The sequence below is a fragment of the Cajanus cajan genome, chromosome 5 (genome assembly GCF_000230855.2).
Source record: "Cajanus cajan strain Asha chromosome 5, NIPB_CcT2T_4, whole genome shotgun sequence".
Taxonomy (NCBI): Eukaryota; Viridiplantae; Streptophyta; class Magnoliopsida; order Fabales; family Fabaceae; genus Cajanus; species Cajanus cajan.
The window spans coordinates 10899335-10926301 of record NC_138521.1 but is presented as its reverse complement, the minus strand read 5'-3'; positions in this window follow the sequence as shown (position 1 = coordinate 10926301).

The window sequence follows — 26967 nt, the reverse complement described above, 5'->3', positions numbered from 1 at the left end:
ACATACATTTTTGTAACTTAAAATACTTCAAATCATCATTAATCATGTTTACACTACTAAACACATAACTTCAAACATTAAAACATCATCAATTATATTTGAACTTTTTAATAATAAAAAAACTTACCATTTAATCAACTTGCATCATTCATTATTAACATATTTTAATTTCTCTAACAAATCATCAATAGTCATTGTTAAGTCAAAATACGATTCCATAAACTCAGAGTTTTAATGCTAACAAACAAAGTGCTTTTATATAAAAGAAATGTATGTGAAAAATGCATTTAAAACATATCTTTGAAAGACTTATCAAATGAAGTGCAAGATGTAGATCATTTGTAAGACGTTGTCAATTAGATGATATTTATCATTTATTGAGACTAACGACAAACTTAGCTTTGAATGCTTATTCCTTAATAGATTGAATCAAAAGACCATCTCAAAACTCAAAAATATATTAAAGATAAGAGTTTTGCTTTCCATCATAACCAAATCCTTGAAATCACGGAGAAAAATAGATAAAGTCATTGTCACAACTATTATGCTGATATTATTTCTACAAGCTTCGTTTGGTATGGAAAGTTAAAAAGTAGCCTCCTTGACTAGACAAGAGAGATATTATTTGATGAAATACATTTAATACTCGCATTAAATGTGCCAATGGTCACTTGCCATTATAAGGAAAGCTGATGAAGACAAACAAAGTAAACTTATAAATTGGACCCAAAGTGTTGCAATGGTCATTTTCTCTGGGCTACTATATAAGAAGACTCAATGCACAAGAAAGAAAAAAAGATGCTAATTTTACATAGATACATTTGTATAGAAATCCAGTCTTTGTAAATTTATTATTTCTTGTAAACATTCATTGCTCTGTAATTGATTGTCTAACGTCTTAGTGTGACGAACACAACGTCTTTATAACCTTCATAACCATTGTTATAAGGTTGAACTTGAAGAGATTTTTTCTGAAAAATAATACTTGTTCTTGAGTCTGAAGAAGCTTGATTGCTAAAGAATACTTGATTTGTTAAGCTTGGAGAGGCTTGTTAAAAGAATACTTGAGTAGTTTCTTGAAGAGGTAAGTCAAAGATACTTAAGGTTGAGTTAGAAATGACTTGTTAAAAATGTGTATCTTTGTTTAAAGATAGTATAACTCAATCTAGTTGGATTAAGAACTGAACATAGTTTTGATGGTTAAGGCGAATCAATATGAAAATACTCAGTGTTCCATTTGACTGCTCTTCTTGCTTCATTTGACTAACATTACTACTTTATTGTAGAAAACGTGATTTTTTAATATACATTATTCAACCCTTCTTCTAATGTTTATCTTTTTTCCGCAATCATCATTTATTATGTATTACAACATATATGAGCAACTTACATTATAAAAGCATTAAACATATTTGATGTCCCTAAATTTGTCGAGCCAATTTAGTCCTAAATTTGTCATTGCCTCAAATTTGTTTGCCTAAGAAAATTTGGCCTAATCAATTTGACTCCAAATTGGTCTCTGCCCCAAATACGCATGGCCATGAAATTTTGGCTCAACCAATTTTCACTCGAAATATTTTTTCAGGTGAATCTATCCAAATTTTGTTCGACTAAGGAAATTTGGCCCAGTCATTTTACCCTTCAGGTGAATATGTCCAAGTTTTGCATGACCAATAAAATTTGGCCCAACAAATTTGTGTAGACATAGCATGCAACTTCACCATTTTTGGATCTCCAACGTCTACAAGTTCAAAGATTGAAATCCAAACCATGAGAAAGATTCTAAATAATTTATATATCACAAATCCACCATTAAATCCAGCATGCAACATAAATATATTAAGAAATCATCAATTTTGGGTCTCGAGTTCATCAAGCCCAAAACCCCAACTTCACTATGTTCAATAACTACATCAAAATCAAAAATTTAAGCTACCAATGGCCAAATCAACAACATATGCAACATGCATTAACTTCAAAGAATCAAGTAGCAAGTTTCCCTTAATTGCTCTCAAACACAAAGAAATCAAGGAGGAGGGAAAACACTACAGACTTCCAAGGCTCAACTTCTCTCTACAACTCCAAGCACCTTAGCTCAAATCGCAGATTCTACAACTTAGATTATCGATCAAGGGAAGAAAAGGGATTTTCTAGCGAAATTTGATTAAAGATCAAATTTTATTGACTCCATAACATTTCTATCTAACTTTTCTCTAAAATTCTATAATTATGAACTTATGAAACTCATTTATCAAAATTAGTTTCATATACTTCAGTCCTTCTCGAGTCAACTCTCACACACTTAAACTATATCTTCTATAACTTAAGCTAAGAGTCATCTCAATTCTAACCTCCACCCCACATAAATTGAAGATAACAAAACAACATAAAACATCACTCTTAATTACATATATCACCAATATACATAATTAAGAAAAGATGGAGTTACAAAAAAAAAAAGACTTGGTGAATTTTTCTGAAGACGTATGTTCATAAGATAAAATTTCACCAATTACAAAATAAAATCATTTTTTAAACTTCTGAAAAGTACTTCCTGAATATTTTTTTTCTTGTATTTATTGAAAGTATTTTTCAAAATAATATATTTAATGTTCATAAAAGAACTTTTTGAAAGTATAAAATACTTTCTATGACATTAAATTTACTAAAATTTCTTTCCCAATATATATAAAAAAATATACCTCTAAAAATTACTTTTTGAGACATTAAAATTGCTATTTTGAAAAGTACTTTTAGAAATATGTTTTTTTTTTCTCTATACTTCTAGAATCAACAGTTTGTGAAGTCTAAAAAAAAATTAGAGAATAAAATTAAAAGATATTTTAAAAAAATAAAAGGTGTATCATTAATGGTAAGGTGTATTAAAAAAAATAAAATTCAATTAGGGTTAAGCATAGACAGATCCAAGATGGAGCCTACTCAAACTACTACTATTTTCTAAAGTCTACATAGGTAGAGTCGGGCACGTCTCATTGAAATTTGGGCTTAGTAATACTAATGAAAAGAAGTTGGGCTACACTGCACAGCCTTTTTGGTGCAATATTTTACACTAAGTAGTTGAGAAAAAAAAAAACTAATCCAATGCAAAAGGCTCGAAAAAATAGTGAAAAATTGGGTTAGTTTAGTTTGTTATTAGATTGGACTTCTTCCATTGTCCTTTATCTGTTTATTATAATGATCATGTTCAAATAAAATTACTAAGTTTCATTTCTTGGACAAAATTTAGTTTCGTATATCTTTATTGTTAAATTCTCGAATCAAATAACAACATGTTGGAATTCTTTTTGTGACAATACTTAACATTTATTACGAATATATTATAGAATCAACTACTCTTTGTTTAATTTAAAACTTGATGATATAATGTAAAACTTGATCTAATTATAAGTTTTACTCTCTTTTTTATTAAAAAAAAATATTGGATCTCATCATCTTGATAAATGAAGATTCATAACCCTTTAATATATGTGTAAATTCGGTGAATTACAAGAAATTTCTCCCTGTGCAACACCCATTTTAATGCAAAAGCATAATTATATAATATTAATTGAAGTATACCATTCCAATCAAATACATCTATTTAATTTAATTTTTTCTATCAACTACTCAATTTTAAAATAAACAGATTGGTTATAGAAAAAAAAATGTATCATGTAAGAGTATGATCGCAAGAATTTTAACCTAACTTAACTGGCTGAAAATTTTGATTAAACATATCGGTCATATTTGATAAATTGTTTCAAGAGAACCATTATTCTCATTTTTCATGATTGTTATTGGGTGTATTTGCTTAAACTTAAAAAGAAATATTTCTAAACAAGTATTTTTTAAAAATAATTTTTTAAGAAGTAAATAAGAGTTGATTTTTAAGAAAAACATAAAACTACTTATTATTTTTAAAAAATAAGTTTAGACTACACATTAAAAATAGAAAGTGTTTATTTTATTTTAAAGTGTTTTATAATTTTTTTTAACAAATGGACCTATTATATTACTTATACCTGTCATGTTAATTAATTACATTTTATTCATTTTGTTTCAAGAGAAATATTATATATAAATGAGTGTTTGCTTAATTAATATGACATTATTATGTGTAACTTTTAGTAATTATATTATAAGTTTGATTGTCACCAACTAATATTTCTAGTAAAAATAAAATAAAAATAAAAATTAAGTAATAAAAATATATTAATTCAATTATTGTTACAATTGGTCTTTAAATTTTAAGGAGAATATAATAATCTACTAAATATGAAAATCAAAGTAATTACTATGTGTATCATATATTATATAAGTGATATTATCATGTATAATTTATTAATAATCAGAAGTGTGAAATATTTATTAACTTTCATGATATTTTTAAGAAACAAAGAAACAGATAAACATGGTTGCTACCTAACTGTCCCCACCTAATAACTATTGCAGAACAGCAAATGCGATAGGAAACTTTTCTCTGAAAGATTGCGACTTCAGTTAATATATGTCACTGTGCTTGATTTTCTTGGTTCGTTGGGTACATACAGAGACAGTATTAATATATGTCACTGTGCTTGATTGCTGAAGAATTTTAATGATCAATCAGTACATACAGAGACAGTATTAATTTAATTGTTGACATTTGAAATTGAAGCTTCACTGTTCACATTCGTTTTTCACGAACGTTGGAATAATACTCTTATTCTAACAAAGATGCATAGAAAATGCAAATGTATACACACAAAACATATAATTATTTTATAATATTGCTTAGAGTATACACTATTTACTTTCCATGTCAAATTTAATTTTATATCCGGTCACCTAATCAGAAATTTTTTTTTTCCTTTGGGTTCATTCCTGGAGTATCCACCACCGATAGCAGTGACTAATTTCCTCGCTACATTAGAGACATCACAAAGGGTGGGATAACTGGTCCCAAGATTTAACGCGGTTGCATACATAAAACAGGATTCGAACTCTTGACCTTGCTTAAACGTGATTATTGATAAAAGAAAATTTATTTACTCGTATTTATAATTTTTATTTACAAAATTGCCACCTAGTTTTTATTCTTTTCTATTTTCAAATATTTATATATGAAATACAAGGAAAATTTTTATTTTTCTATTTCCTTTACGACTCTTTCAAAAAAAAATTGATTGTCAACCAAAAAAAAATTGAGATAAGGTGATAATTTTATAATTATAAACTAAAAATTAAAAAAAACACCAGTAAATGAGACCTTAATGTAGTTTGTTTAAAACTCAACAAGCATATAGATTAATTTGTAATTAGATGAAGGTATATAAATATTTTATATTGTCCGTGAATACACTATTTACTATATAGGTAAAATTTAATTTTTATATATTGTTAATATAAATTTTTTTACAATTAATTAGCTACACATTATTAATGGTACGACTATATATTTTTGGGCATGCTTGGATGAGTTACCCCCAAATGAATCACTACTAAACTTGCAACAATGATAGATCCCTTACATTCTAGGCATTAATGTTTTTTTATTTATTGTAAAGATAGGAAATATTACAAAGATGGTCACAATGAGGATTGAACCTAGGTTCTCAAGCTTTTAATTACCCCAATCTCTTCCCACCTAACCACTAGGTTAACTTAGTGGTCAGGCATCAATGATTTTAATTAGTCTTATTTTTTTTTTTTTTGGTAAATTTCACTGTGTTTAAATAAGGCCTTTTGATTCCATATATGTGTGTGTGTTTTTTCCTTAATTTTCTTGGTCGGTATGTACAAATCAGCAGCATTTGAATTTGGAAATGCTGTAATGATGAAACAAGGAGAATTTATATGAGCCCGTAGGCTAATATTTCAGTGGGCACCAATAGTGCTTGATGGAATTATCATATATTCCACTTTTCCACCTTCTACCCTTATTCAATAATTTTGCATTGAATAAATTTATCCCCAAAAAAAAAATTAATAGCAGTTCTAATCACCATTATAATAATAGTGAAAAAAAAACTTCATAATTCTATTGAGAAAAAAAAAGTGAAAATAACTATTTCTCCTAATAATTTATTCGGATATTTTATATGTAGCTATTAAAAGTAAAATAAATAAAAATGAAAAGAGACACTGTCGCATTTATTATTAGTGTAGATAAAAGATTCAATAACGTAAACAAAGTTTAAAGGAAGCTTTATCTGACACACGAAGAAAAAAAAGGTATAACAAGTGCCTAATATTGTATAAAATTTTAAAGAATATGTTTAAAATAATTTAAATAAGAACTTAAATTTAAAATTAAAAATAAGAATAACCTTTATCATTTCTTAAAGCGAGTAAACTAAATGGTTAATGTTATTTTCAAGACAATGTCCTCTAATTTAATACAAAGAAATGGATTAAAAAAATGACATTCGAGAAAATGGACAAATTTCAATGTAAAATTCATTCGAAAAATAAGTTGATATGCGTAGGCAACTACATTTTTAAGGAGAAAAAATAATGATAAAATTTGAAAATCATTATTTTGATAAACATAAAAAATTGTATTTTAAAATAATTATAATTGAAAATATTTAAAAGACATAAATACAGAAATAGACAATAATAAAGTCACGTATTCTGAAAAAATATATAAGAAGAAATTATTTTATTCTCAATTATAAGATCCTTTTTTATTATTATTATTATTAAGACAATAGTGTTTGATAAAAAAAGTTAAGAAAATGAACAAAATTAATAATTAATAAACTAAAATAAAGGATGAGTTAAAACAGTTAACTAAATTAAATGCTCATTATACATGAATTGTTCTACACATATAAGAGTCTTTTTTTTTTTTTTGTTCGTCCATGGAGTATCCATGGTCGACAGCAGTGACTAATCTCCTCGCTACGTTGGAGGCACCTCAAAGGGTGGGATAGCTGGGCCCAAGATTTAACGCGGCTGCATATACAAGGCAAGATTCGAACCCTTGACCTTGCTTAAGCGTGGATCAACCCCTACCGCTGAACCACACGCTTGGAGTTATATAAGAGTCTATTTAATAAAATTTTCCATTAAATTAATTAAAAAATTTAAAATAATTTACGAAAAGTCATAAACCTTATTTTTTCATAAGAAAACATAAATACACTTCAACAAACACTCTCAAAAATTCAAAATCAAAAGATTCTAAAAGCAATTATTATACTTATAATCAAATGCTTATTTTTAGGGCACATGGATGTCGGGGAAGTCAATAATTAATTAATGCACTAATTACACTATAACAAAGTTTATAACAGATTTAATTAATGATGATATGAAAGAGGATTGATAGCAAATTGAAAATGACATGCATCTCTAAACATGGTGTTCCTATAAAGCGATGCATGCATCGTATATTTGTAATTTTTGGAATTGATAAAACACAACAAAAGGCTAGTAGGCAGAATAGGATAGATCAGAATTATTTCTTTCATAATCTTATCAAAATTGCAAGTTCTCCCACGAAAGACCTTTGTTCTTAATTTTGATATGTTTTAGTGTAAGAGATTGGGTTATTTTTATTTTTATTATTATTATTTACTCTTGCATGTATATTTAAAGTAAAATTATTAGGTTGTTTTTTAAGTCTATGATAAAATATTTTATACGAGGAACTGAGAATTTCATTTATACCCTTAAATACCTTGAGTGAAAAAGACTTCAATTGATGATGGAGTTAATTTCAATGGCCAAAGTCTCTAAAAAGATTTGCTCACAATTAATTTTTTCATATGAAAAATAATAACACTCTAACACACTATTTTAAGCATTTTTTTTAGTAATTTTCTAATTTCCAATAAATTTTAACCATTAAAAAATTTATTAGAAATGTTTCTAGAAAATGTTGCTCCTTTTATCATATATATGATTGTTTGTGTTCTTAGATTATTTTAACATAATATTTAAGGTAATTTATAACTTATTTAACTATGTTTAACTAATTAAAAGTATATTGGTATACTTATTTCATTATCTTATCACTTATAAGTTAATTTTCTTGATTATTATAACAAAAAATTATCTTGCACAGTAATATATATCTTATAATGACACAATATTAACTTGTCATTAAAAATTACTTTACTTACATTATATGTTGAAAAATATATTTTCATAATTATTAAAAAATGTAAATACAGATTATAATGACATATAATATATGTTATTCAATTTCATTCAAAATTAAGATTAAAATTGTATAAATACATATCAAATATATTTATATTTACATATATTATATTTATAATAATATTTTTTTTCTATATTACAATCTAATAATATTTAGGAGTGCATTATTCTTGTAATATAAAAAGTAAAATTTGAAGATCAACATATTAACAAAAAAGAAAATGCGATTACTGTAAAATGAACTTTATTTGAAGGTTAAAATGCATTATACACAATAACAAAGCCAGCTATACGATTCACAGTACTTAAAACTCATCCACACAAGAAGCTATAATCCACACTCGACATCCCAATTATTAAAGAACTTAATTTTCTTTGTTGCTATAGCTTAAATATTTGGGTCACAATATTATTACTATCGTATATCCAAAAAAAAAAAAAAAAATGTACATGTTTTTTGAAGCACAACATGGCGTTATTTTGGCCGGTGATAGGTTGAAGATGCAAGAGCCATTCAAAGTGATGAGTAGTACTCTTTGTTTTTATCAATTTCATATATAGATTTTCCGGCTGAATGGACATGACAAAATAATTAAAGAGATCATGAGGATAAGGCTAGGGTTTTTCTTTTGCTTTAATTCGAAAGTTAAATGGCAGCATTTTTCATATGGGAATGAAGAAGAGAAGAACATATACACTTTTTGGATCACATTAACTTCAGCTTTATGTTTTTATTGTTTCTCTACATGAGAGTGACATGGCAGTGACAGCCTTCGAATTATTACTTTACTTTCTTTTCTTCTTCAATTGTGCCTCATCACATAATCACACATGGCTTATATATAATATATGGACGGTGCACCCATCTAAAGAAATCAACATATTTTTGAAATGCTAATTAATTAAGGGTTAAGACTCTCTTTAATTAATTTATTACAAAATGAAGTGATAAGTTAATAAGTACTTAGTACTTACCATCATCTTAATTATCCATTACAGTTAACTTACCATTATCTCTAATGTTATTATTATAACGTGTATTATACGTGTGGGCTCGAAGTTGAAGAAACTTGATTCAATTTTCATAGCTTTACACAGTCATTAAATGGCTTTATTGTTGGGTCTATGCAATCAATGCCTTATTAACTAAATAGTGTTGGCTTCACATTCCCTTGGATTATTAATTACTGTTTTGGTATGACAATAAATGGTACATATATAGGTTAAGAGTTTATAAATATTCAATTTTCTCATTTAACTTACCGAAACATCTTGTCAATGATAAAATTATTTCAAGACACAATAATTTTAACTATATCAATAAATTTAAAGTCAAAATATTAATATTCAAGGTAGAGTAATACGTTTGTTGTAGCATTTTTCTTTTATGTAGATTCAATTGTCGTTAATGATTAACACTCTTTTTTATTTGTTAATAAAACCTTTGTCCTTGTTAGGCCACTAAGATATAAGAAGGGCCAGAAACCATTCCTCCACTAAAAGTCAATTATGGTCCTAGATCTGTATACAAAAAGTAATGAGTAATTGGAATCAAGATTCCTAACTTTTGTAATTGTAACTGAAACATTGCTTTGAAAATCTGCACTAGATTTTAATTTGACAGCTAATCTTTAAGATTCTTTACCTTTATATAACTGTCTTCCAGTATGATTGATTGTCATTAACGATACATATCCTGTTCGATTCTAAAGATTTTTTATTAAAAAAATTGACACCCTAATAATATGAATCATAAGCAAATAATAACTATGATCAATAAGTAAATAAATTCATGTATATCATGTTAATTAGTCAAGGACTGCTATTTTAAGAAATCTAAACATTAATGGTAGCGAAACTTTATCTAATATTATTTTTATTATTAACTAAAATTTATTAAAAATGTAAATTTTGAAAACTTTCTATCGAGAGATAAACTCATTCAGTAATAAATCAAAGCCTCCTATTGTATGTATTTCCTTACAATTAACTTTCTTTATTTGATAACTTCTTTTCATTTTAAGCTTTGGAAAAGTAAATTAGAATAATAATAAGAATATATAGTCATATAAAAGTAGGTGTGTAAATATTTTAAGAGAAAAAAAAATGTACTGTGAAAATTAAAATTTCATACCTAACCGAAAGAAAATAAAATGTTTACAGAGATATACAGGAGTAAGTGTTAGCTGCACCGACATTGTTGCCAAATAGAGCTGAATGGTCACGACTCACGTTTTTTTTTTTTATTAAATTTTTTTAGATATGATCTTATTACTCATATCTAAATTACTCATAATTTTTTTTACTGTAAAAATAATTGTATAATTATATATCTATCAAGTATATTACATCATAATTTTTTTTACTCTAATCGATTATAGTTGATTCAATACACGATTTTATTTTATTTTATTTTTGTCTATTTAGATTTTTTTTATAAATATTTATAGGAGAGAAATGATTTTATTATTTTCTAAAAATGTTTAGAATACGTTTATTCCAACAAAACTTTTCTCTTTAAAGAATCATCACGAGACTACAATCATCAAGGTTTTGATTATTGCTGTCTTTCTAGGAGTTTGAAAATTAATGATCATATGATCTTATAGGCCTGATAAGAAAATCTTGCCCCGACCGAAACCGGAAGTTTTCGAGGTGAGTTTTTTAGTTCGGCCGGTTATTTTTGGTTTTTTCAATTTTACGGGTTGTTAGATTCGGTTTATAATGGGTTATCTTGGTCGGGTTCGGGTTAAAATATTTGAACCCGTCGATATCCATACCCGACCGACCCAAATTTTGCTCACAAACTAGAAACCCTAGCCGCCGCTCCCCAATCAGTTTCTCCTTCCCAATCAGTTTCTCCTTCTCCAACTCAGCCTCTTCCTTCGCATCGGCGGCAGCCGCAGCATCCGGCTGCTCCCCATGAATGACACCATAATTGGCAGGGTTATCAGGATCATAAGCCTCCTTCCATCTTACCAGCCTCAACGCCCTATTAAGCTTGTTCTGAAGAACAAACTTGTCCTTGATTTCAGTGGCGACCTTGAGGCGGTTCAGAAGCCCGCCAACGACACGATACTCGGGGCGGAGGCGGAAGTGCTTGTACTCGAATTTGTCGATTTTGGCCATCCACTTGAAGGCGTCGTCTAGGATTTCGGTGTCGGTGAAGCTCTGGAGGAGGTCCTAGTGGTGCTCGAACTTGCGCTCGAATCCGACTAGACCGACCCGGTTAATCCGAGATCCGACAAACCCGAACCCGATAAACCCGAAACATTATTACGGTCGAAAATGGGTTAAATTTTTTTTTTTGGTCGGTTTGGATTGGGTTAAATATTTTTTACCCGAACCCGTCCGAACCCGACCCGTGCTCAGGCCTATGATCTTATTCTTATCGATTATTTATGAGGGTCAGAAAACGATAACGTCATAACAGTGAAAAAAATGTTTGTAGATTAATTTATGGGAGTTGCTACGGTACCTTCAAAGATCGAGGAGTTTGAATATATTTTTCTATGTAAATTCTTAAAAGATTTTAAAAAAATTAATTTAATTATAAAATAAATAATCTAAATTATACATATAAAATAAAAATTAAGATAAAATCATAGAGATTAAAATTATAAGATTTTAATAATATTATAAAATATTAAAAAAAATAAAAAAAATAATAAATAATAGAAATAAAAAATTATTAAAATTACAACATAGAAATTTAAAATTTAAGATAAAAAGACAAAAAATATACTTAAAAAATTATTAAAATTAAAATATAGAAATTTAAAAATTTTAAGTGAAAAGATAAAAATATACTTAAAAAATTATTAAAATTAAACTATTTAAATATATAATAATATTATTACAAATAAATTAAAATATATAAAATAAAAATAAAATGACTAAATAGTTTAAAAATTGAAAGAATAAAATATCATAAATATTATTTAAATAAATTATTAAAAATATAAAATATAAAAAACTGTACCGGTACCCTCTTAAATAAGATGAGTACCATAGAATTTCTCTTAATTTATTAGTTTTTTGCGACAATATAGTTGCTCATCACCACAGTTAAAACAAATAAATTTATGTAAACTTTCTTAGAATTTTCTCTCTAACCAAAGTAGTTATTTATTGTGTGTTTGGTAGAGAAGAAAAAATATGTGAAAAATGAGAAATAGAAAAGAAAGAAATAGATAAATAAAAATAAATAAAAAAATAAAATAAAAATTTGATTGTTTAATTAAAGAGAAATAATTAAAAAATAATTAAGGGAAAAATAAATAAATAAATAAAAATAGAATAAAAAGAATGAGATGGAAAATAAAATAAAAATTAAAAATGAAATATTTTTAATTATTTTTTATTTCAATCAATTAAATAAAAATATAAAACTAAATGAATAATATTTTAAAATAAAATAAGTTATTAATTAAAAGTAAAAGTAAGTAAGTAATTCTAAGAAGTTTCATTCAAATAAGAAGTTTTCGTATTTGAATAAAAAGTTTTAAAAACGTAATTGAATAAAAAAAATTATTTAATCAAATAAAATTAATGTAATCGAATAAAAATTCATGAATAAACCTTTTCGAATACATAAAATTTGCACATTAAAATCGAATAAATTGCATTATCCTGTTGAATAAAAGCTTTGATTAATCAAATACTCATTAAAGTGAATTTTGGCTATTCAAATAAATTGCATGGCACATACGTTTTGTCTTCACTATTTCTTCTCACTTTTGTGGAGAAATTTTGCAGAAGAGGGGTTCATCTTTGTAAATTTCTCACCTGATAAAAATATGTTTAACCAAAAAATTTATCTTATTTCTTATATATTATTTTTACTCCCTTTGTGGTATTTATGCAATATTTCAAACAATCAAACATAGTGTTAGTTGGATTGCAATAGTAAGGGATGGAAATATGTTAGGTTAAGTTAGTTTGTACACATATAGATTAAGTTTGTTTTATAAAATTAAAGTTTAAATTTGATCTATTATTTATCATAGATTTTTTTTATAGTATGATCTTATTATTTTAAAAGTTTAATTTGACCTATTAATCTATTTAAAAATATATTTTACATTTAAAACTTTAAATAAATTAAAAAAATATTTTTAAATAAGTCAACAAATCTATTTTAAATACGCATGTGAGTCCTTTTTAATTTGTGCAATAAAAATATTCTATTTTTTATTATTATTATTAATACTAAATTTAAAATTCAAAATAAAAATAAAAAATTAATGTAAGAGAAACACCTCATATATACCTGACAAAGTTTTTAAGTGCGGTCGGTATTGTTCTTTGATTAGAGTCAAAATTTTACCTTGGTAATATGTATAACTGTATATTGATGAGATTTGCATTAAATGCAAGTATACAATACAAATAAAAAAACTCAAACTTTGACTGAAAAATTTCAACTATACCTAAAAAATTATACCTAAATTATGTTCTATTCCTGACAAAGTTTTTAAGTGCGGTCGGTATTGTTCTTTAATTAGAGTCAAAATTTTACCTTGGTAATATGTATAACTGTATATTGATGAGATTTGCATTAAATGCAAGTATACAATACAAATAAAAAAACTCAAACTTTGACCGAAAAATTTCAACTATACCTAAAAAATTATACCTAAATTATGTTCTATTCATGACCAATTTAATTTGAATTTGAGGAAAAATAAAATTCAAACCAATCAACTTCTACTGATTAGGTTAGTATTAGATTTTTTTAAAAAAATATTGTGATATGAACCAAACCAATCAATAATAGGTTGGTTTAGTTCAAATTAATCTATTTTCTTAAAATGAATTGATTAAATTTTATATTTTTAAAGCACAATAAATACGCTATTTTATCTTAAAATTCACGTATAAAATTATTATTAATAGAATGTAAATATCAGTCAAGTGTAAATAAAAGAATAATATAAAAATATATGAAATTAAAGTAGTAGTTCAACTTAATTCAAATTTGAAATTCAAAGATCTAAAATAGTTGAATGGTGAGTACTAAATGACACAATATGTCTGTGGGTGAGGAGAAAGAGTGTAGCCCTACCCTTTGACAATAGATATGAAGTGTGTGGCATAATGAATTATATAACTTGTGTTAATGCGATACTAGGTATGGAAGTTGAGTCCGTAAATGACTCAATATCGAGTGAATTATGTTAACGTGTTACTAATTAATAATAAAATAAATTTATAAAATAATAAGAATTTAATTGATTCGATTTTCATATCAATGTATTTGTAAAATGAAAATACAAACCCAAATCCACAATTCACATAAATTAATGTTAGATTTATTTTATTTAGATTGAATTTGATCTAATAAAAAAATTAAATTAATCGATTTGGTTCATATTATTAATTGTATTAGATTATTCAAGGTGTAGAACGCTCATAATAATACGTCCAAAAAAAAGTCTATATGTTAAGTAGTTAGTACGAATATAAATACGTCTAAGTCAAATCGAGTTTAGACTACTATAGTATTCGACCCAGTTAAACTTAATTGGGTTGAATTTATTAACTTTTTTCTAAGCGATCCAATCCAAATTAACTTGAATATAATCCGATTGAGTTAAGTCAAGTTATTGGATAGAATATTCTTTACATTATTTAGAGTATAAAATGTTTTTTTGCCTTGCATCCCACCAAGATTAATTACGAAAAATTCGTAGGTAATCTAAATTTTTTCATTACCCACTCATTATATGTTATTTATTAAAAAATTTCTTACATAACTAAAAATTATTTATAAAAAAATTTTCGTAAGTAATATTCTGTAGATAACTAACATTATCTATATAAAAAATTCTGTAGATAACTAAATATTATCTACGAAAAAATTCCGTAGATAATATTTCATAAATAATAACAATTTTTCTTATAGTGGTATTATGTGTTGCATTTTAATTTAATTTAATAATTTATTATTGGTCGAATTAAATCGGATTGGTTTAGATTTATATGTAACAAACTTCTTAACATGCTACTCAATTTGATCATAATTAAGTAACATAAAAATTATCCAACTCAACCTGATGACCCAATCCATCCTATAAAAATATAATTGAATTGGTTTGGTGAGTCAAGTTCGCAGATGAGTTGTTACTCGCTTACAGTACTCTTAACTAATAGTTATTTTATTTCTTTTTTGATAAAAAATTAAGAATTAATTTTATAACAATAGTTATAAAAATGAGGAGGGATCCGTTTACTCTAAGAGTAAGTCTACTTATAGTTATTTCGTTTAATAACTCATGTTTTACATCAAATTTCAACGAACCAACTTTTAAATTTAAAGTTTTTAATGCATAGATCAAATTTACAAATTTTTAAAAAATTTAAAAATCAATTGATACTTCATTTTATTAATTTAAATTGATGGATAATCATAAAATTATTTTATACATTTATTTGAATTAACGAAACGAAATATCAAATAATTTTTAAATTTTTTGAAATCTGTAAATTTAATCAAAATATTAAAAATTTTAAATTCAACGATTAGATCATTAAAATTTAATATAAAACTTAAATTATTGAATATAATAAATTTAAATAAATTTATTCTTGGAGTAAATACAACTATTCTTATTCTTATAAAATTATTGTAATAGTGAAAAGTATGAATACAGGCCAGATACAGCTGTCCACAACCAGTGGGCCATTCTACACAGTAAAAATATATTGTCTTTGAAGTTTTGAATATGAGCTACAAAATGAGAGCAGTTTTCTTTTGTTTTTATTTTCATTTAAAAAAAACAAATGGTTTTAACTCTTTATGCGATCTTGTGGTGCGGTTGGATACGATGCATGAGGTGTTAAATTCAACGTGACAGATGGGATTATTGTATACCTTTTATGACATTTTTTTTAATATTTATAAAAATCATAACAAAGGTAATAAATTTGAAGGTTAAACTTTCTTACATATTATTTTAACTCCTATAACTAAAATTAAATTATATATAATTAATTAGAATTATTAATTATTCAATGTAAGTCCACATGTCAAGCACATAAATTTACAAGTAACATTAATGTAATATTTTATATTAAGGTTAAACATACTTTTAATTTTTTATTTTTTTTATTTTAATTTGATTATTTTAAAAGAATTCTTTTGTCATTTTATCATACTAACTTCATCAAATTGGTAACTAGTGATAAATTATGAGAGATATAAATACATAGTTGAATGACATTTGTTACGGAAATCAAAATTAATCCTGTTATAACGTAAAATTATTATAGAATGATAATTTTAATTTTATAAAAATATTTGAAAATTTAAATAAAACCTTTTAAATTTAGAAAATCAAACTGAAACAAAAAATAAGATGGAAGAGTGAAAGTGTATTTCAATAAACACCGGTTATCAATTTGAGTTTTCATATTATGAAAAACGTAAATTTAATTACTAAGATTGATGTACAACAAAAAAAAATTTCCAAGTTTGATAGTCATCAATTGATTTAATCTTTTAATTATGTACCAAAACATATTTATCTTTTAATTATTCTACTCATTTATTTGTTTTCTAGTATTACTATCTCAGTCAATTTAATCAATGATCGCTTAATTTAATAGCGAATAATCATCAAACGCCAAATCATATAAGTTACATCAAATTAATTGATAATTATGATAAAAAAACTAAGAATAAAATTGAAAAGTTTTAATGTCACTTACTTAAACGACTATAATTAATTTTATAATTTCAAAAAATAAAATTATTATTAATCATACTTTATATGTTAATATAATATTTTACCCATAAATTTACATTGAAACTTATTTTCAACAAAAAATAATGTTTTTATCAGTACTCTTGCAACCCTACCTATCTTTGTCTGGTCATTGTCAACCTAATTGCACTCGATCACACATACGATGATCGTTATGGGAAAATTAAATAAGATAAGATACTGCGTTGAACAGAATAATTTAAAAGACATGCAGTTTGTGTTGGAACAAGATAATTATTTCTTAATATAGTTAATGACAGATGTTGATCATTGACTGATGAACACTTGCTTTAATTTCAAGCGAAAAAGTATTCAACGCCATAGTGACTAGAATATAGGTTTATCCTGCCCGTTTCACATCATTGGTCTAAACTTTCTGCATCAAACTACCGATTAATTAACCTTATTTTATGCAGTTCCAGTTTCCACAGTTTTCCGATGAATTATTATTCCTTAGAATAACATTTCAGTGGGTACCAAGTTTCGAAACATGATAGAGCTATAAATAATTTTAAAAAATAATGTATATGTATCACTTATTAGAAATCATCGGTTTTAATGCCTTGCGAGTTTTTCTTTTTCATATTTTTTAACATTTATATGTGCATTAAAATATTTTAATATCATATATGCGAACCATAATTTAGATAACATGATATATTTATTTTTAATGGAGTACATGTATGCTTTTATATAGATTGCTTAGAAAGTTTAAGATTATTTTAATTATTGGTTTCTAACTTATATACCCTTTTGTCACTTATAATGAAACGTCTATTTGATTTATAGATTTATTATTTATTTGATGTTATATTTAATGTGTGTTGCTTATAAAATAATAAATAATTAATTTAATCCAACATGGGATTGATCATTGTCATAGAGGCTCTAATAACACTAAGCTCCAAATAATGTCTTAGCTCTAATATGGTGTCAATCGCTGATATAATGGTCCCATCATCACTGAGCTTAACAAGAATTATGCCACAACTCCAACATGGTGTTGAATACTAGCATAATGGTCGGTCGTAACGACATCAAGTTTAAAAAGAATTATGCCTCAACTCCAACATGGTGTCAACCCCACCGACACATTGATCCTAATGACACTAAGCTTAAAATGAATTATGCCTAAGTTCCAACATGGTGTGGACCATCGACATAGAGGTCCTAATAACATCTAACTCCAAATAATATGTCTTAGTTCCAATATGGTGTCAACCATTGATATAGTGGTCTTATCGACACTAAGCTTAAAAAGAATTATGCCTTAACTCCAATATGGTGTTGACCATAGGCATAATGGTCCTAATAACATTAAGCTCTAAATAATGTCTCAGCTTCAATATGGTGTTAACCATCAATATAGTGGTCCCATTGACACTAAGCTTAAAAAGAATTATACCTTAACTCCAACATGGTGTTAACCACCGGCATAACAATCTTAATGACATTGAACTTAAAAAAGAATTATCATATTTTATGTGCATATATGACAAGTATATACTGGAAAAATATATCACATGAAAATGTCACCAGAAATCCAAAATAAAGACATATCAATATAGGAGAAGACACACATAACCCATACTCCCACTTACCAAGCACATCATAACAATTCATATTTCTCATGTTCTCATCATGTCATTGACCAACCAAATGATGTAAGTAACATGTCTCAAAAGTAGACATGTGACACTACATTTACCATAAAACTTTTCTAAATTAAAATACAAATATATTTCAAAAATAATTCAAATCTTGATTCTAAGAGCAAACAAACATCTCCCACTAATTTCACAATTACTTCAAAAACATTTTTATATGAATATTCCCTTAGAAATGTTCTTAAAAAATATAATTCCTTCAGAGGCACAAAAGCATACGTTGTAGAAAGATTATTCTCCCACTAAAAGATAATAAGGTTATAATAAGGTATTAATGAGATTAACATAATAACATATTCACTTTTGGATAGAATGCACAAACTAAGGTCACAACCTCAGCCAAAACCTCAAATGCCTTAATCCACGAGTACACAATGAGTTTAGAAAATTGTTCTCTTTGGGTAGACAAATCCCTTGCACAATATTTTCTCCAACAACCTCATCTATAAATATATAGTTAAGACAAAACATGAATGCATCAAAATATATCACAAGACAATATAACTTAAAGAGAATTAACTAACATTATTAGGCCAATATAATAGTAGATTCACCTTTGGACAAAATTCATAAACTAAGGTCACAACCTCAGTCAAAACATCAAATGGGTTAATCTATTAGCACACATTAAACTCAAAAAATTTCCCTTTTGGGCAAACAAACCCCTAGCTTAATGTGTTTTTCAATAACCTCATTTCACAAATATACAATTAAGACAAAATACAAATCCATTGAAAATGTATTGCAGAAGAAGAACAAGCTATCATTGTGAGACCAATATAATAATGCATTCATCTTTGGGTAGACTGCACAAACTAAGGTCACAACCTTAGTTAAATATGTTAAAATTCATTATAGCGGAAAAAGATAAAATTCAACAACCTTGAAATGTTAAGGAAAATACACATTTCAAACATAAATTGCTCAAGACAAAAAAATTCAAATATTGATTTCCTGCTTCATTTTATGAATTAGTTTTCCAGATCCAATCTAGGACTCAAGTGGTAAGTAACAAGACAACAAATAGAATTTCATAAATCATCCTCTACACTATGTAGGTAGCAAAATAATAATTAAACTTAAACCATACAATACAGTGTGAATAAATGTCCAACGAGAGTAATTTAGTTTACGTGCAGAGGCAAAACTTTAACATGCTAATATCAATTTAGTTGTCATATAATGCATAACAATTACCCATAAAATCAATTATAAAAACAATCACAACTTAAGTCCAATGATTCAAAATTCTAACCATATTACAATAACAATTTTAGTTAAAACACTTACTTCGATAAAGAGCAACAATATTCAAACAACAAATATTGAACACCATATGAATTCAATTCAAGGAACAAATAACAAGTTTACTCTTCAATTTTAGTGGCACAAAATGAATTGCAACACAAATAATAATTCCAATTTAGAGAGTTGTGTAATTTCAATTAACTTATAAATCGAAATTTCAATTAACATCAATTAATCTAATAGTATTAATAACAACAAGAAAACCTTTTGATATCAATTTAATTGACACTTTGCAATCACATTATTATCTCTCTAATCAATTGAAATTCATGGGAAGCAGATACAATATCAAATAAAAAACATATGATGCTAATTTGAATTGAATTGAAGATATAATCCACACACGCGCGCGCGCACACACACACATATATATATATATTATTCTTTTAGAATATGTGTAATTAACAAAAATACATAATAGCTAAAATTCAATCTCTGCATATTAATCAATTAATCATCTAACTTGGATTACTAGCAATGTGAATGCAATTAACAATTCAAAATAACCACACACTCATTCACTTTAATCCAATAATGTCATAACAACCCATTGAGAATTAAAGAACTTATAATAATTAACAACCCAATCCTAAAACATATAATAGGCTCTCATACCAAATGTTTGAAAAACATGTCAAATTGATTACACTTTATATCAATTTAGGACACTGATTTAAATAATATACTTACTTGTTGAAGACATGTTTGGATGTACCTCTAAGAATTTTTTATTCATTGTTAAAGTCTTTGTAACTCAAAAGCCAAGTCTTTTTTTTGCTTGAACACACACTCCAATATTCTAGGATTTTTAATGGGGCAAACCTAAAGAGCAATTTGTTTGTTATGGTGATAACAAAGGAGACTTAATCACACTATTTAATTAGTCTTTGACACCTCCCGTCATGGACTTTGAGGTTAGACCTACATTGTTTTCTACATATATCAAAATTAGGTGCCTAAAATCCGTTATATTTTATCAAAGTATTAGTGAACATAAATATCATTAGATTAATTATAATATTAGTCCATTTTTAGTAAAACAAAATTCATAATTGACTGTAATCCACAATAACTTATAAAAAATTCCACACAAAGATTAAGAGTGTATTTTAAAGAGCTTATTTACAATTTATTTTAATTTATTTTATGATATAGTTACTTATATAAGTATGACTTAAATAAGTTTTTAGTTTTATAAAATAAATAAATTTTGATTTCAATCTTTATAAAAAAAAATTATTTGTTTTTCATTCCTCTAAAATTTGAAATGACTATTTTTGGTCCCTAAAAAATAAATATGAATTGTGATTTGCTTGCCTGTAAAATATTTTGATTTTATTTTTATTTTTTTAAAATTTAAAGATACTATTTTTTATACCTAACATTGATTTTGAGTTTTAAATAACAATTATTTGTAAGATCTATATAAATCTTTAGAGTTATTATGCTAACATGGTATAATAGATAATTGTAGATGTCGGATGGAATGATTACTTAACATGAGTAGTTAAACAAATTATATAATAGCTAGTAGAGGGACTAAAACAACAATTATATGTTTTAGATGATAAAAAATAAAGAAGATATTTTATAGGAATCAAAATTTAAAATTTACTCATTTTATAATTATTAAAAATATATTTTAGGGTATATTCATAATTCATTTTCAGCTTATTTCAATACATTTTACAGGATAACTTATAAAAACAACGTACATACTATATGATAATAATTTAACTTTATTTTTTCTTTGATTATAAAAACAATTTATAGATAAGTGTTTACAAGATTAAGTATTTATTCAGTAAGCACTTAATTATTAGTTAAGCTAAGATGGGTCTGAGATGCATGCGATGATTGAAATGCTGACTTTGAGTTGTGTTGACTGAAATCAAATGTGTTTCACACATACTAAGATCTGAAGTGTCTTAATACTGTTATTACACTCTTTTGACATGACTATGGTATCTTAGACCAAGAATAAGGATATGTAAAATACACTCTATGCTTTAGTGACTGTTTTATAACATGGTGACAATGATAAGAATATAAAAGCAAAGAAACAACTCTTCACCATCATCTTTTCTATCTTTTCTCAATATATATATATATATATATATATATATAAATAAAAGAAGGGTTCAAACGACACTGGTGTAAATTTTACTAAGTGTTACACCGCTTAATAACTTTATATTAAATATGAATTTTGAAAATCTAACCGTTAGATTGAAAGTTTATATCTCTTAGATCATATATACAAAAATTTATATTAATTCAAGATAATTTAATACTTCATTTTTATAAAACAAAATTGACTAATATATTCATTTCAAAATACACTAAAATATGAACAATTTGATTACCTTCAAGTTGTTGTTCAATTTTGACAAAATTTGATATACACGTATAAAGTGATATCAACTTTCAATCTAACGATTGAATTTACAAAATTCATATTAATATAATAATACTTAGTAAAAATTACACCGGTGTAATTATAACCTCCCTCTATATATATATATATATAATATAATATAAGGGACTGATGCATTTGATCTATATATTTTATAGACTATTTTATTTTTAAATTTTTAAATAATAAATAATATTAAAAATTAATTATTTTTATAAAATTAGATTTGAATTTAATATTAATAAGTTTAAAAATTAAATATAATATCAATTAATTTATTAAAAATTGATAATCTTTAAACATTTTTATTAAATAAAATATAAAAACATAAATTACTTGGATTCCATTAATATACTCGATAAAGATCATCATAAAGTGTACATTAAGGTTATTAAAAGTTTTTTTAGATACAAAATTTATAAACAATTTTTAGAATTTTGTTTTACTGAAAATAATTTTTATTTTTAGTAGAAAATTTTTAAAAATAATTTTAATTTGTATCTATTCAGAGACTAATTCAGTAATTACATCACACACTTACCTATAAGTAAACAGGTAGCTTTTTGGATCTCAGTGACATTTTTATTACATTGATATATACGTTTCTCGATTCTTGCTTGGATTGTAGAGTTAATGTCACTATCTTTCTGTCATAAGTGTGGTTGAGGTTTCGACTTCCAACCCCCCATCTTCTGCCACCGTTGTCTCTAACCCTTTCACTAATTAACCTTACTTAAGATATAAGCATAGCTTAATTATGCTTACTGTTATTGATGAATTTTCTCTTTTACATGTGACTTTGTGGACTTTTGGTACTGGAGGTTGAGACTTGACTATATAGTATTATATAATTCTTTCTTTCTCTTTTGCAATTGTACGTGTGGAGACTACATAAGTTGTTGGTTAGTTGGATATTTGGTGTTTGGATATTGTGTTCATTGTTTCTAGTTTATAATCTATAATTTCTATGTTTAGATTTTCACTTATTCTTCATGTTTTCTTCTTTACATTAATCTTAATTAACTCAGTTTTAACCAGGTGGGTGAGTGTTACCATATGTTCTAACATAAGAATATATTAGATTTGGTATAACTTGATGCCGAAAAGTCTATGAAAACGTAGTTTCTTTTTCAAATTAATTACTAAACATCTAAAATCGATTATCCTACGTATCAAAGCTTACAAATCGTTGATATTCAATGAAAAATCGATTTGTAATAATAATAAAAATAACTATTGTGGGTCATTGATGTAATTAGGGAAAAGGACATCGTGACTTTTCTACATTATAATCTTAACTTTCTCTTAGATTTCACATTTAGAGTTAAAATATATAAGTAAGAATAATCATTTCTTGAACTAGTTTTTTAGACTGAGTTAGTCCAAACCTAATAATTTTAATTAAGCCCCCCAAACAAATAAGAGAAGAAAATGTTAGTTCCTTTTTTATTTTGTCTCAAATAAAACATCATCAGATTAATTTTATCATATTTCTGTTTCTCTTCATTTCATTTGTTTTCATTTCCACCTTTCTTTGTTGTTGTTGTTGTTGTTTTTTTTTATTTTTTATTTTTATATAATTATTTTGCTTTCTTTGTCAAATGACGTGTAAAATATCTTTAAGGATTTAATTTATTATATTGATTGTTCAATTTTACAATTGCTCAAATTCAATAGAAATAAATTTAAGGATAAAATATCGATTATTTAGCCACCGTATATTACCAATGAATTAATGGTCAACAATAAGAATGAAATATGATTTCTTAAAGTTAAATTAGCTCATTCTGACTCATTGTTTGATTTTTTAAAACAAAATTCTTATTAAATCATACACAGTAAAAATAAAAAGATTGTATAGTAGTAAAAATTATACTTTGAAATACATATAAATAAAGACATGCTTCAAAACACATGATAGTTACAACAAAAGTATTATCTAATATATAATATAAATTCAAGTTCTCTGCCTTTTTAAAATATTGAGAGACCTTTCAAGTATAATACCAACATACTACACTAACACTCAACAATCTCTCTTTCATTCCTAACGAACTCTTTTAACCTATCAATCCAAATAAGGCAAGAGATTCAAGGTCCAATAAGCAGTGTTGACTGAATGAACCCTTTCTTTTTTTGTCCTCATTCATTGTTTGATTGAACTTTCATTTGCCAACTATACAATATAATAAAAGAAAAACATTTGTTAATTTAAAGATTAGTAACCATGAGCCCGATCTGGAGGGTGTAAATTGACCCTTTGTCTTCATTGAACATGGTTACCTACTTACCCTAGTTCATAAACCTAATGAAGGTTTGTACTTTTGTAGGGATAAAACTGCCACAACCTCTTTCGTAGGCATGTGTGTAACTGTAACTTCCTATGCTATGTCCCTTCTACAGTAGCATTTATCTTTTGTATAACATGTTTTTATAAAGAAGAAAATCTCTATTATTGTGATAATCTCTTTGAAGATCTTAGTTACTATGTTTTATTCTTCGACTTTTCTTTGTATCGAAATGTACGCATCACATGGCCAAGGCATAAAAATGGTCGCCATTAGGCACCTGCTGACAACTATTTGTCTTTAGTGTTTTTCTTAATTATATGAATCCATACCCAATAAATACGATTATGTAATTTAACCTTGGATTATGAAGTTTTTGGCAAGTAGCATTAATTATTGATTGCGTATTAAGCGACCCCATTCCAATGGCTTTTCCTTAACCGAAATGTGTCTTCTTCATGAAAGGGAAACTTTGGAAAAATGAAAAAAAAAAAAAATTGTTGTCGACACATCACTTATTATAATAGAAAGTTAATTTGAAAGAGTCATCATCGGCGTGTTTCCTTGATTTTTATCACTCTCTAAAATACATTTGAAATCCAACTTCCATTTGAATATGTATTAAGTTATTATAAACAGATGATGAAAGAGTATAATTATAATATAGAAAAGAACAAACATTGCCTACTATAAACAAAAAATTAGCTAGCTAGAGTGAACAAGAAATCATACTAATTTTGTCTAGTGTGGTCCAATATTCTTGAGATGAGAAGTGGTGTGTTTTTTTTCACCTTGGTGAATGAGCAGTAGTGGTGTTTTATTAAAGGCCGTGAGGGTTTTTTTTTTTCCTTCTAGTAATTTATTTATTTATTTATACGAGTAAATTAATAAATCAATTATATAAATATTAAAATACATTAATTTAATAATTAATTTAAAAGTTTTAATGAAAAATTAAATGTGCAAAACTTTACATAATATAATTTGGAAATTATATATGCAATACTGTATGCTATATATTTTTTTTATTATAAGCCAAACTTTTTTTATTATTTATTCTTTTATAACTTTTATCCCAATTTGCACAAGATGTGCGTAAATTAGGAACAAGACAATGAAATTACAAGAAAATGCAACATAAGCTTAAAGCATCCATAAAAAAACTTAAACACTACAACCTCTACCATAAAAGTGAGTAATGAGAAAAACCCATGCCACAACTGCTACTGATTCTACAAACAGAAGCCAAAAATATATGTTTTCTTTTTTAATTATATATAACATTAGTATGAAATATTCACCACAAAAAAATATTAATACCTGTCAAAAATCGTGAATTCATACAAATATACTTTATTAATATATAGTTTATTGTGATATATAATATACTTTTCAAGATATGAATAACTATCAATTATATATATATATATATATATATATATATATATATATAATTGTTTAATTTATAAAAGAAAATTGATAAAAGTGATCACTAAGATAATATTAGTTAGTCTAATAGTTACATTTATAGTATTTGTATTTTTAAAAAAGTTACTAGAGTGTGCGTAAGACTTATTCATGAATCCTTTGTGAAAAACAAGACTTATTCATGAATTCCTTCTCTTTATTAAATTCATCATTTCTTATATTATCTTATTTGAATCCTTAAAAAAAAAAAGATTATCTTGTTTGAATGCCGTTACCGATCGACCTCTCTTCTAGTAACTTATTTTGAGGGTCTCTCTATTAACCTAAAATATACTTGTAGTATAAACTATCTCCAGCTTTGCATAGATGTATTTACTTAATTTGTCTAAGAATATACGCTGGCCGTGCGGCATTTTTTGTTTTACAGAATTTTATTTTATATTTTATAACATGATTCTACTAATTTTCAGTTAGCATATTATGATTAATATTAATTTATTCATAAACAAAAACCTCTCATTGTGTGGGAATTAGGTAACACACCATCGCCTAAATCATTCCATTGCATGTGCTACAACCTATCGTACTCTCTACTATGCTTACATTATCAGGGACGGAGCCAGGATTTCAATACTGGGGGGCCGAGAATAAATAATATATAATTTATAATAAATGAAAATTAAAGTATCAAAAGCATATAAAAAAAAAATATAAAAAAAAATTAAAATTGTTGGGGGGGCCGTGGCACCCGTAGGTCCCCCCTTGGCTCCGTCCTTGCTTACATATACCTAAAATATACCTAGGTTAAAATGTCTTTGGTTCGTACAATAAAAGGTGGTTATTAATTATTAAAAGATTTGTTTGTTTGCTTCACATTAAAATGAATGTCATACTTCTTGAGGTGGACATAACTTGAAGTATAATATGTATTAATAGTGTTC